Consider the following 12602-nt stretch of genomic DNA (forward strand, 5'->3'; position numbering starts at 1 on the left):
CATAGTTCGGGAACACTGTCGCAACACTTTTGGGTAAAAACAACCTAGCACTATATGGCTACTTGACGTTTTGGGTAGTTTTAGGTATAGGTAGGAGTGCCCTTCTAGCCTTAGGCTCGAGGGTATAGGCAGTGCCCCCCCCCCCCCCCCCCGAATGCACGCACAATTGCCCCTTTTGAATTTAAAAAGATATGTATAGTTTTTAAGAAACTACGGTTTATACAATGGCTAAGGTGGTGTTTGGTTTTTTACAAAAGATCTTCCTGGCCTCTTTTGTCTGCAGCGCACAGACCACGCGCAGACATTGCCCTCTGCAGACTGTTTGTTTTTTTGAAGATGTTTCATTAAAAAACGTTTGCGCGCCCTCTTCTTGGTGCAGACATGGACCATAGTCTTCCAACCTCTTCTAAACTCATTATTTCCATCAGATATCAATTAAGTTATTAAGTTTTTGTTAACTGAATTCTTGTTAATTGATTTGTTCAATTGAGTTGTTAATTGATTAGTTTTTTCTTTTTTGTTCAATTATAATTTTGCATAATTTTTCAAATATTATTAGTTTTTAATTGAAAAAATTTTGTAAAAAGTTAAGGATTATAAAAAGTCTATAAAAAGTTTTTGTTGAAAAAGGTTTGTAGAAAGTTTAGGTTTATGTCATCGGCTTGTGAGTTGTTTTAAGCTCGAGTTTTGGCTTGTTTCATTCGTTTGTATGAAGTATCTACTTTCAAAAACAATTGATGAAACTTTTAGAGGAAAAAACATTCATGTGGAAAATTGTTTATGTAAGTTCTATAATTTGCTAGTTCAGAGGTATAAAATTTGGATTTATATTTTTAATTGTTGCCGAATAATTTGTGTTTTTGGTATAGAAGCTTATATTGAAAGTTTTAGCAGTCTGCAGACGTTAAAAAACAAATAGTCTTCTTCTTGCAGAGTGCAGAGGTTTGGTCCACCTCTTATGCTACAGATGTCTGCAGATGTGATCCGCAGACTGCAGACATTTTACCTCTGAAAAAACAAACAGCACCTAAGTAAATTATCTTTTTAAAACCATTATAATTACCACTCTCTACTTCCCTTTTAAACTTATTTTACAAATAACTTATACATGCTCCACGCACATTTATTTTACAAACACAAGAGTGCGGAACCCACTCTCGAATTGAGTAGACGGAGCAGGGCTCGAGAGTGAAACTTACAAGAATAGTGGTGTTTGGAAATCCATGGGTATATAATTAGTTTACAATGACTGGGACACCATAAATCAACAAAAAGAGCCTAGTTTTTGGAAATGGGTGAATTATGAGCAAGGGAATGATCCTACCGTCCGCCAAGTAGGGGTGTTCTTCGGGTTATTTATTGGGGTTTCGGATTGTTCGGGTCAGGTTGTTCGGATTTGAGCTTAAAGCAAATTGACCCAAAACCGACCCAAATAAGGTTGGGTTGTTCGGTTTTCGGGTTGTTCAGGTCGGGTTTAACAAGTTAAAAAAATTCATCTTTAACAAGATCATAAATAAAACCATAATTTAAATGTTTATAAAACTATAATCAAATCAATTTCAGCATACAACCATATTCAACTATAACAAAATCCAAAACATTCATAATCCAAAAACTTAGTAGAAATAAAATGTTTAAAACATAAAATTTACAATAGAAAAGACGATGAAAATATAAATGGTCTTCACTTTTTCATTGTGACGGTTGTAAAAATACTTTCAAGTTTGCTCCTCCGTTTCTAGTTCTATTGTAGAAAACAACAAATCAAATATCAGAATAGATTAATCTATAATAAGATTTAAAATGCTACCTTGAAATAGAGATCAGGACTAGATTAATCTAACAAGATTTAAAGTGCTACATTGAAATAGATTTGATTGAACAAAGTCAGAGCGTAGTAGAGGTGCTTCACGGATTTGTGCGACGCTATCAGTGTGATGCACAACTGTGGATGGTGGAATGGAAAAGAAGAACCACCAATCAATACATACAAGCAATAGAGATTTTGGGTTTTATTAAATTAAATTGTAAATGGAATGAATATAGCATGTCATATCTAATTATTAATAATATATAGACTATATGCATGCGCCAACCAAGACCTGAAAGCATGAGACATTTGGTTACCCTAGACTTATAATGCATCGAACCTAGCTATTTGGGTTATTCGGGTTGTTTGGGTCAACCCAATTTTGGATATTTCAATCCAAATACCAACCCGATTGTTCATTCTCGGGTTCGGGTTAGGAGTTTAATCAGATCGAGTTCATTCAGGTCGAGTTATTTGGATTCGGGTTGCTTCTGGTCGGGTTTAGTACTCGGGTATAGTTAAAAAACACACCCCTACCACCAAGTGGCTATACGGTAAAATAAAAATAAACATAGTTATATTTTAATACATTTAGCCATTAAATAGGGTTGGTGTTACGGTAAAACCTAAAAAGCATCTCATAATCATGATATTAGGAATCTTTGATTAACTTTAATTGAGATCCCTGAAATAGTATCTAAATTATTTGAGTGGGATATATTCCTTTTGACTTTTCACGGCTCAATAAGATTTCACAACTCAAGCTTATAATGCCCACCTAATGGTATTTGTGAGTCCAAACAAGTCTATGATCAGTTATATTATAGATAGAATATTGCTTATATTATCTCACTTATAAATACTATTAACTATAATATTATAAAATATACACATTATGATGATCAAATTGTTCCTTATTTGGTGGGTTTGTGGACTAAGTACTCGAGACTAGGTGGGAAGGTGTCTAGGACTCTCAATGAAAGTTAGGTATAAGGTGAAATTGCTCGAAGACGGAATTAAACTTAGCTAACATAGATATTTGTTCTTGGGAGTGACAAGCGACATGTAAGCATAGAAATGTCTGGTCCGCTTGATCCGGTCCAAGAGTCCAAGGGGTAAGACCATCAAATCATGTTCAAAATGGTATGTTGGATCCATAAGTTCACTTTCGACGAGTGTGTCGAAGCTGTAAGTTCGACAGGGTGTCTTGAAGCCACAAGTTTGACACTGGACGAGGAATATTCATCTAGCTTGGTGGAAGTCAAGAATTTCCGTGATGAACGGGTGTGCATATGAAATCAATCAAGACGAATATTGATTGTTAATGGACAAGCCAAGGGAAGTTTTGATGGTTGCAAAATATTTAAAGACTGAATTTACTTGGATTATGTTGGGGTTGGGGTTAATTGACTACTTATATATATCATTTAAAGGGTTTCAACAATTACGAAAAAATTGTGCAACAAAAGTGTATGCACTTCCCGCATACCATTGGTCGAGAGTTGTGATCATTCCACAAATGATTTCATGGCATAAAAAAAGTAGTAACTCAGATCAATAAGCAAACAGAAAGACTAACCTTGGACAGCCAAGAATACTACACAAGGCCCTTTGTATGACCCCATCACATTTGGTCATCTAAATATGTTATCGACTTATACTTTATTGTTTAGCATAAAACATAAAGAAAGAAAAAGGCATAACATAAAACTTATTGATATTCTCAAGAGCTAAACTCAAACAAAGACGATTATGTTCGCCTTCTAGTTTAAATGTAGATGTTAGAAAACTATCAAGAATATCTTCGAAACTTCTATAAATTGTTGATTGTAATTCTTTGCATTTAATTAAAATTGACGTGTGTCACCGTCATGTGGACCGAAACAAACTAGAACATATGAACAAATATAATGTGACATGAAACCATATGATCAAATGGTTTGACAATTTTTTTTTTTTAAATCAATACTTGCTATTTCTCATTAAAATCAAAGCGATTACAATAAAATGGCAGACAAACAGGCAACAAGTTTCGTCGCAACCCCCTTTTGAATAGCAAAACTAATTCTACTAAAAACAAAGCGTTGGGTCGTAGGAGACGACAAAGTACCATGGACGACACACCGAACCCTGTTTAGAAAATTCACAGCCTCTGGGGCCAGAAACCCAAATGTATCAAAAGAAAAAGGGAGAAACACATGTTGATTTTCTAAACAGGCTTTCTCGTGTTTGGCAACTTTGCCCGATTCGGTCTTCAACGCAGCCTGACCCACAACAAATCCGCGGTCCCTGAGCCCGACAAGAGGAGACACTCCTGTAAGGTCCACACAAGCGTGTTTCCCCCCTGCCCACCCAAACACAAGAATATCAGCTGGTCGTAGAGTGGACCTCCCTTCGAGCGGATCTGTAAGAAAGTTAACTGGGGCCTCCTTTTTAGCAGAAATCCTTGCCCGTTTAAGAACATCGCACAGAACATCCCTAACTAAATCATGCATATATTTAAAACCAGGTAATTCTTTGCAATGCACCGCATGGTCTCCAAAGGCATCTAAACAGACTTTGCAGCAAACTGGGCAAGGCTCATCAATCGGAAACATAGGGATCATTAACCGGTACATAGGGATCATTAACCAGTACTTAATGATAAGCCTTGAGATAAAATACGTGTGTAATTTTCTTCGTGTACCTAGTATATGCAACCTAAACCGTACGATTGATCTTAGATAACCAGATAAGAGTTTGTGCTACCATAGACCGTAGTGACCTTGGTAAATTGGCCCATCCGGTTTTGTATTTATTGCATGTTCTAGTTTGGAATATGTTATGTCTTGATCCAAAACAAAAAACTCATATAACAAACATTACAACTTTTTTAACAGTGTTTGGAACTCCACCAAATACCCGTGAGTCTTTTTAAGACGGGATGTCAATCACTTGTACTAATTTTGACGTTTCAAGCGTGACTCATCAAAAAGACACCATCAAGGAGAAAACTCCCTACTGTGAGAAAACATTCTTGAGTCAAGTTACGTATATGAGACATTAAATATCTTAAGTCTTAATCATCACATACGTGCCACTGAACCAGAATATCAATTACTCAAACATTATAACCTACCTCTAATAAATTAACTAATCCCGTTTGGTTTAAGAAATTAATTTATGAAAGGATGGATTTTGTATGACTTTTACATTCTCTTTTTCTATTAATCAAACACCATTGTGCTAAAAAGAATTATTATAATAACTACATATATTAAACTTTATTTTAATTGACACTTAAAAATGATTATCTTTACAGTAAAAAGGTAATATCCTAGAATCATGATACTATGGAATCTTTGAGAACTTTTAATGAGGAACCCAAAAATGGTATCTTGAAACCTTTTTTTCTCTTTTTTTGATTTTTTTAGTGGAGAGATAACCATCTCTCTTTTGACTTCTCATGGGCCAATTGTACATTTGAATTATTGGCAGAAAGGTACTCAAGATCACTTTGTCACCTGCAACAATAAGTAGTATTTTTATTTTTATTTTTATTTTTATTTTTATTTATTTTATTTTTTTGACATGAACTTATGGGCATATACATGTGGAATGTGTAAGTTGATATTCCACCGCCCATATCAATTATTGCCACTAAACCAACACACAACATGAATTAGCTATCCGTCCCAATGTGTGGTGCTTCATACAATTATACCGTGGATAAAAGGTTTATCAAGTCAACTTATATGTTATTCGCTAGCCCTTCGGATTTTGAAAGGTCATTTAACATGTTGACTCGATCGTCCAATTCAAACTCCAGACGTGAAGATTGTACATGTATTGGCGGAAAAGCGTGTCATCCTTATTAGTTGTTTGCATGCAATTTTAAACGTGTCATGAATTGAGAATAGCATATAAAATAATCTGATAATAGATTTATCGAAGATAAAAATAATTATTTAGTACTTTAGAAAATCATTTTCTGGTGAAGCTTCTAGAGTTTTACAAAGTAACTTTCTTATACTTTAAAACTTTAAATTTAAAGCCATTTATGTAAAAATAATTCAGCCCCTTAAACGTGTGCTAAAAAAATATCATTTTATGGCAGACCAAAAGTTGTCACTAAGTATATTCATGTTTTTTACCTACCCACCGAAAAAACTTAAACAATGTTTATTAGGTTGTGTTGTGGGATAACCATTAAGAGCTAGTTATTGTATTATATCAGTGTCATGTAAACGCTCTGTTAATAACTAGTTAAGCATTAATTTAAGCATTGTGATTATAAAAAGAAAAATAGTTATTGGCTGTTAGTAGGGGTAGACCCCACCTTTGGAGCCCTTGGAGGCATTAACCGGATGACGCTAGAGGTAGGGGGAAGACGATGGCGCATGAGATCCTTGTGGTTTAACAAGCTGGTGAGGTGGTCGGCCATGGCGCCTCCCACACGACGGCGAAGCTTAGACGAAAATGCGAGAGGGGGGGGGGGGGCGGGTTGACTCAATACGTATAAAGATTTTCATAAATAAGGGGAGTCGGTCTCATAAAAATTATAAATTAGTATAATTGAGAACTTTGATGCCATAAAGTTTTTTAAGACTATAACTTTTACTACTTAAATTATTACTTTCAAAATTTATTCAAATGGTTAAGTTGGTTTATTGGTTGATGAAATGCATCCTAATTCTTGATTTACTAAATAGCCCAAGTTCAAGTCTCAATTGTACCACATTTTTTTTTCTTTGTATCCATCTATGTATTGATTGTTGTATTAGCTTTTTTTAATTATGTTTCATTTGATTTTTCCTTTTAAATAAGACCAAATTATTTAGGTTTAGTTATCGTACATGTAATAAACCTAATTGATACCGATAGAATTCGCATCGAGTCGACTTAATGCCAATGTTTTTGTTTTAATCCCGTAGACTCACCACACGGAATTGACAATGGTCGGATTTTACCAATGCTCGAGTTTTACCGACCAACGCCATTCTATTGGTTCACCTCATTTTTTATAACGTTTTGTTTTATATTTGGTTTTAATTCCGATACGATAATCCCAAGTTCAAGTCTCCATTGTAGCACTTTTTTTTTGCTTTTCTTTGTATCCATCTATGTATTGTTGTTGTATTAGCTTTTTTTTTAATTATGTTTTATTTTTTTTTTCTTTTAAATAAGACCAAATTATATTTTAGGTTTAGTTATCATACATGTAATGAACCTAATTGATACTGATAGAATTCGCATCGAGTCGATTTAATGCCAATGTTTTTGTTTTAATCTCGTAGACTCACCACACGGAATCAACAACGGTCGGGTTTTACCAATGCTCGAGTTTTACCAATTGACGCCACCCATTGGTTAACCTCATTTTCTATAACGTTTTATTTTATATTTGGTTTTAATTCCGATACGATAATGCGCGTCACCGAATTCATATTGACTTACCGGTTCAACGTTTGGGTTTTACCACTGTTTGAGTTTTACCGACTTGCCTGGTGTAACGCGCCGGGTTAAAAACTAGTTTTAAATTAAAACAGGTAAATTTATTCTATATATAAAAATTTTTGACGAAAACAAATAAATATACACTAGTTAGCATAAAAGCAAAAGAAGTCGGGGTCACCCGGATCACTATTATCTTTACTGCTCCCACAACACCTAGCATTAGGTAAACCCAGGGCTGGCTCAACGAATGTGGAGGTCTAAATCGAAACAAGATTTTGAGGCCTTTTTAATCACGATTGTTAAGAAAAAAATTACTTATTACAAGTTTTGAACCCATAACATATACATTAGTAAAAACAAGCCTACTACCACACAAATACATTACTTTGAGTTTACTTTACCAATTATAATATATCTATATATAAAGATTTTTTTTGGATATAGATGCCTTAATTAAGTGTGGGCATAAAACCCTAACTTGTTTTCACTGTCCCACGAGCCACCCCTGGGTAAACCAAACCCTATCATGATATACAAATGTATGTTCATATATAGATATTACCTTTTTATGAAATGAAAATTATATATATTATATAACTAAAAAAACATATTACCCAAACAGTTGGGAGTGTCGCTTTTCACTTTTGTAATAGTAGCACCACTTACGGATAGTAATTTAAAATATATATTGTATAACTTAAAAAAATATATCCCCTACATAGGTGGAGTGTTGCTTTGTTTACTTTATGCCTAATATCATTACCGCTTACAAATCGTAATTTGTAAATACGTGTCATTCTCTCTTTATATCACTATAATTTTAGCACATGTAATATTGAAATGGCAATGAAGTAGTTCTACCACAAATGTTTAAAGAAATCGTGTTCATTGTATTAGGCCTTGATAAATATAGATGCTTCATGCTTCTAATACTTACACGACTGGTATGATGTTACAGTTTTATCTTCTGGTTATACGAGTTACATTCTATGCAATTATATATTATACTCTATAAATAAATTTTCTATTGAAAGTTTAACTTGACCAATCACAATTTGCCAATGTTTTTTTTTTTTTAATTTCAATTTCATCTCTTAAAATATTCATAACTCACACTCTATTATCATCATTTAAACTAAGGAACCAAAAGCAAGTAATTCAGAAGGGGATAAGGAGATACAGATAGGGGTGTTGTTCGGGTTGTACTTTCGGGTTTTGGGTTTATTGGGTCGGATTCCTTGGGTTCGAGAAACTTTTTTCGAGTACTCATACCCGACCCTAATCTCTCCTGGGTTATTCGGGCTCGGGTTATATGAGTACAGGTTAATCGGGTTTTGAATATTTGACCTAAAAGACTCTATATATATATATATATATATAGGTATTGGTTCATTTCAGAAGTATTTTTGCAGCGAGAAGTGCGAGAAGTAATATAATCTAATCACATATTTTCTTTTAATATTTTCTTTTAATTATATATAAGGTTATAATAGTCATTTTATTTTAATATTAGAATTGGTAAATCATGTTAACATGCGACCATTTCAGCATCAGTTATCATCTCCTATCATCATCCATCATTCAATTTAAACATCTGATTTCATAATCCCAGATAAATAGCATCTCAATAACCTAATTATATAGTGAATACAGATATTATTATTGATTACGATTTCTATTTCGATTTTACATTCACCAACCTAATGTTATGCCTAACATTATTCTGCACCCGATCAAGCTCCAATCAAAACACGATGATACATCTAGTCAACATCAGCAAGTTCAGGTTTATATCAATTTCGATTCCCCCCTTATGTGTAAGTATGATGATTTTAATTATTAGGTTTAGGTAAATTAATTTCATGTTATTATAGTATATGACAATTTTCTGTAAAATCAACTTACTGTTTGTTAATTGTATTTAATTTTAGTGTTGATTTTGTTCAATTGTTATCTGTATCCCTAGATTTGTTTGATTATTTGTTTTTATTTATAAAAGATCAATTTCATTAACATGTAGATGTCTTACTTAATATACAGCCATAAATGTCCAATTATGATTATAAAACTGTTTAGTTTCCTTAACTTATTCTCATAAACTGTTTCATTGTTCAAGACATCATTCCACAAAACACATAACTAATATCCTAGTACAATTATTCCTCTTAATTTGGATTTTAATTTGAGTTTGTTTTCTGAAATTCTATATGTAAACAGGTGCAATGGGTAATGAGTCAACTAAACATAATGTTCAGCCCAACAGCATACCGACTAACGAGTATGACGGTAAGTGATACGTTTTGCCTAATTTATCATTTTTGTTTTACTTTAAACTTACCTCATAAATTGTTATGTTAATGTGATGTATATATTTGTAGTTTGAGTCATCTATTTCTGTGTATGTATGTACATACATTTGTATGTACGGATCGTTACAAGTACGTGCATACGTTTGTCACCTGTGTAGCTTTGTATTTTCATGTTTGTTTGGATATATCGGATGTCACAGTTGTTGTTCTTTTGGTTTGTTAATTGTTTTTTTAATATGATTAAATGTATGTTTGTAAGTTACTAAACGAAGGTCATTTAACGAGTTTAGAGTTACGTTTTTATCATCGAAAACATCAACACCTTCTGCATATAGTATTTTGTTTCGTGTGCTTGTTTATTCATGATATCGAAGAACTGATTTTTTTGGAGATGTATCTGTTGTTATGCATTTTTTTCAGTATTTATTTAGCGGTTATCTTGTTTGTGTCAATTCTTTTATGATGTTCTGTTATTTGACGTCATATTTCGATGCAGTATAGGTTGTATGTCTGGTTTTTTTTTTTTTTTGTCATCTGCTGTGAAACTGCTTGTATGGTATTGTTACTTTTTATTGTGTGTAGTTCTCGATATATTAATGGCCGTTAGCCTTTTATATATTACTAGCTGATTGATGTGTAGTTCAACAATCATGTAAATAATAACACGGTTTACGTGTTGCAAGTCAACTTGTTATAATTAGTCATCTTGTTTTCATCTATACTCTGCTTCTTTTGTTATTGTAATTTGACTACTTAATTTCACCATGTTCTTTTACTTATCTAGCTGGTCAACATTTTTAACATCAACTAGCCATACTAACCAGAGTCAAACGGGTTTTGTTAGGAAACAATGTTGTTTCACATATAGAAACGATTGATTCAGAAACTAGCAAGTTGTTAATCGGACAGTCGAGTGTTCCACAAGTAAAACTCAAGCAAATATATCACTTTTTAATTTTAACTTACATAAGCAAATAACAAACCACATAATCCAATCGAAAGAGTCTGAAGAACGTTTCAATTGATGAATGAATAGCAGGTCGACTGATTAACTGAGCTTGAAAAACCGATCAATTTATTGAATAAATAGTCATATCTAATCTCTTTGTAATTAATGAATTTTGGAATAGTAATTGATAAATAGGGTTGGAATTGGAACGGAGTAGGCGACTTAAAAGGAATTGAGTAGGCAGCGATATTCATTGAATAGGCTAAGGCATGTGATATAATTACTGAATAGAATACTTTGTTAAACGGGTTATTTGGGTTTACCCGAAACCCATTAAAAAGTAATAGGTACTCGACTCGAATTAGTTCGGGTTGTACTCGGGTTCGTTAGATTCAGGTCCGGGTTTCACGAGTACGAGTACTTTCGAGTTCAGGTTAATAGTTATTCGGGTCAGGTTTTGGGTTGCGGTTAAAATTGACAGCCCTGGATACAGAAAGCTCAGATAAGGAGATGAAAAGAAGATATCCATATCCTAACAATATTCATTCATACCATACACTTTCTTTCTAACGCCTTATGTCAATGGCGTCTCACCAAGAATGTATATCACTGGCGTCTCACCAATTCATTCTTGCTGGGCCTAATTGCTTCTCTTGACCTTGGGCTGGCCATCTTTACTTGGGGTCCAATGGGCCTGGATCAGCATTCATAACAGACTCAAAGAGAAAGAAGTAGCTCATCAATTTGTTGGGATTAGATAGAATGCAACTGAGTGTAACTAGATCTAATTTAATTTTAATACATGATATTGATGCCTGATGATTGTGATACAATTTCTAAGCTAACTATTTTTTAATATATTTAATGTCTTGTTAGAATTAATATTTAGTTGGATACAAAATTGTAAAAAAGAGGAGAAAAAAAGAGAAGTAAAAGCATTTATTAATGTTGTCGAAAGGGAACAAAATGGGTCAAACCCTTATTCTTATTCGTTTTTCTTTTTCTTTTTTTTAGGTTTAAGTCTAACGAAAATAATATTTTACAACTAGTAATTCATTAATTTTCAAGCCGACCCATTTATTATCTATTATTTGATTGACTAATCCTTTATATTGAAATGGTTGAAGAGTCAAATGGTTTGGCAATTCCTGAGGAGGGGACGAGTCGAGAAAATTGTGAATTAGATCTCTAGTTTTTTGTTCATCCCTCGCCGCAATACCATGCTGCGCCTGGACTTCAAACAGTTTAGCTTTAACCATGTTAAAGGTCCCACATTATTGGTTGATAGAGAATCAAAGTGGATTTTCCAATAAATTACGAAATGCTATAGTTCTTACATATGATTTCTGAATTGCTTCAGAAGTAATTCGCAAGATCATGCACTCTTTTTTCTTAGATACAACTTTCCTAGTTATAACAGAAAAAGTAACTGAAAAAATATTTTGTGGGACTTGAACCCATACCAATTTAATAGAGATAAACACCTGTTGTAATTAACCAAGAGTCCAAGACACAATTGATCATTTTCTTTAATTTTATGAGCTGTAAGTTTAATAGAGTTTGAATCGTCAAGGTTATTCTTTTGTAAGTTTGTTTAAGTTACTTTTGTTTTAAGACATTTTCTGGTACAAATAAAATACTAGTAAAACAGGAATTGATAAGCTTGGGTGCTCTAGCTAAAAAAATATCACAACGTAATAATAAAAGAATAATATCAAATTAAAAACCGTGGACGGCAGGATTCGAACCTGCGCGGGCAGAGCCCACATGATTTCTAGTCATGCCCGATAACCACTCCGGCACGTCCACCTTATTTGATTATTTTTTTCTGTTAAATATAATTTAATATTATTTTGTTATGTAAGCTTTGTTTCTTTTGGAGTTGATTCAGGCTTCAATAAAGACTCGTTTTATTCGATCTGATTCTTAACTCATGGTGTGAAATAAAATCGATTACTGATTTAATTTAATTTTATTTGTAGCTTCAATTATAGATGTTATATCTTCATGTGATATCATTTAGCCTCATCACAGAGTGAATGGTCTCTCTGCAACCAAACTTCGACGTGCATTTCCATATGGTTATTAAAGAAATCTA

The 12602-nt window shown here is 33.3% G+C and overlaps 1 non-coding gene across 1 annotated transcript; it reads right to left on the reverse strand.

Moving 5' to 3' along the window:
• Nucleotides 1-12231: 12231 nt before the first annotated feature.
• On the reverse strand, nucleotides 12232-12313 carry TRNAS-AGA (transfer RNA serine (anticodon AGA)). The gene has a single exon. It is a non-coding gene; the product is annotated as a tRNA-Ser (tRNA).
• Between the last annotated feature and the right edge of the window lie 289 nt (nucleotides 12314-12602).

This window comes from Bidens hawaiensis, unplaced genomic scaffold (genome assembly GCF_021521415.1).
Source record: "Bidens hawaiensis isolate Kalapana, Puna unplaced genomic scaffold, B.hawaiensis_p1.1 tig00030158_1, whole genome shotgun sequence".
In the NCBI taxonomy this organism is placed as follows: domain Eukaryota; kingdom Viridiplantae; phylum Streptophyta; class Magnoliopsida; order Asterales; family Asteraceae; genus Bidens; species Bidens hawaiensis.